The sequence below is a fragment of the Seriola lalandi genome, unplaced genomic scaffold (assembly GCF_002814215.2).
Source record: "Seriola lalandi dorsalis isolate HSWRI2012SDOR001 ecotype SW California unplaced genomic scaffold, Sedor1 jcf7180001975110, whole genome shotgun sequence".
Classification (NCBI taxonomy): domain Eukaryota; kingdom Metazoa; phylum Chordata; class Actinopteri; order Carangiformes; family Carangidae; genus Seriola; species Seriola lalandi.
This window is the reverse complement of record NW_019445776.1, coordinates 1-1,529: the sequence shown is the minus strand read 5'-3', so window position 1 is coordinate 1,529 and position 1,529 is coordinate 1. Positions and strand designations below refer to the sequence as shown.

Genomic DNA, 1,529 nt, shown 5'->3' with positions numbered 1-1,529 from the left:
ATCGCCTGGTAGCTGTATATCACGGCATATAAAGGGTCAGCTCACCCAAAATACTAACATGTTTTTTTTACTTACCCCTAATGGTATCAAGCCAGGCAGATGGTTCTGGTTTTATTTGGCCAGGTTCTGAGATATCTTGAGGTTTCGGCCTCCACCCCCATTACAATGAACATGTGAGGAATTTAAATGGTGTTGCTTAAAGCACTGGAATATTATTTAAAACAAAGTGTCTTTCCAGAAACATTGTCCTGGTTACTTTGGATGATTCACTGTGAACAATCTTCCCTGAAACTACCGTCCTCAGAGGAAAGAGTCCATCTTAAAACTGTTAACAGTGTGGATTGTCCTCAGTAATAATGAGGATGCTGTTTCTGGAAAAAAGATGTTTATGTTCAATTTTTTAAACAATCTTAGAGACACAAACTGTATCTCAGAACCAGGGATAATAAAACCAACTGTATCTGCGTGGCAGGTACAGTTTTACGTCAATACAGGGAAGACCATAATTACATTTTGAAACTGTTTTCTACAACTGTGTTCTGATTATACTCATTATATGCACAGGTACTATCAACAAGAAGCAGCTGCAGATTTTCAACCTCACCTCCCTCACCAAGTCAGAAGACGTTCTGTCGGCCACTCTTCATTATTACATCGGAGACCTTCAAAACAGCACCCAGGGCTGCTCCAGGTCCAAAAGCTGCGGCCGCCACGGGCCCCGGAGGCACAGCCACATCCACATGGTCATCTGGAGTTTTGCCTCAGTGGATAACAAGATGAGGACTCTCGGACACGTTCGGATCAACGTGTCCACCCTCTACAGGGACTTCATATCTTGGCAGTGGAAGGACGTGACTCGCGTGGTCAACCAAGCCAAGCACCACGACGAGCTGCTCATTGGGATCGATGTGGCTTCGCAAGGGCCCCAGCCCTGGAAGAAGCTCCTGTCGGACCGCTCACCCTACATCCTGGTGTACGCCAATGACTCTGCCATTTCAGAACCAGAGAGCGTGGTAGCCACCCTCCAGAGACACCATTCAGTGGGAGGGGAGGGCTCCGTTTCTCACCCCTTCCATAAACTGGGACTGCGTGAGCGAAACAACACTGAACAAGAACAGCCACAGCCCAGACACAAACGCTCGGTGAACGTTCTGCTCCCGCTGCAGAACAATGAACTTCCCGGGCCCGAGTATCCCTACGAGACGACCGGGTGGGACGAGACGAGTCCGTATGAACCTTTTGAAAACAAGCAGGCCCGCCGGCCGAGGAAAAAGTCTCGCAAAAACCAGCGGCACAAGATGCCCCTGCTGCAGTTCGACGAGCAGACGATTAAAAAGGCGCGAAAGAAGCAGTGGAACGAGCCCAGGAACTGCGCGCGGAGGTACCTGAAGGTGGACTTTGCTGACATCGGATGGAGCGAATGGATTATATCGCCTAAGTCGTTTGACGCCTACTACTGCTCAGGGTCCTGCCAGTTCCCCATGCCAAAGGTGAGACTCAGAGTCCCGTAGTGGTTCCGGATGCCACGA

At 49.4% G+C, this 1,529-nt stretch overlaps 1 pseudogene; it reads left to right on the top strand.

The window, feature by feature from the left end:
- Window positions 1-512: 512 nt before the first annotated feature.
- On the top strand, window positions 513-1,518 carry LOC111655100 (bone morphogenetic protein 3 pseudogene; annotated as a pseudogene).
- Window positions 1,519-1,529: the final 11 nt, after the last annotated feature.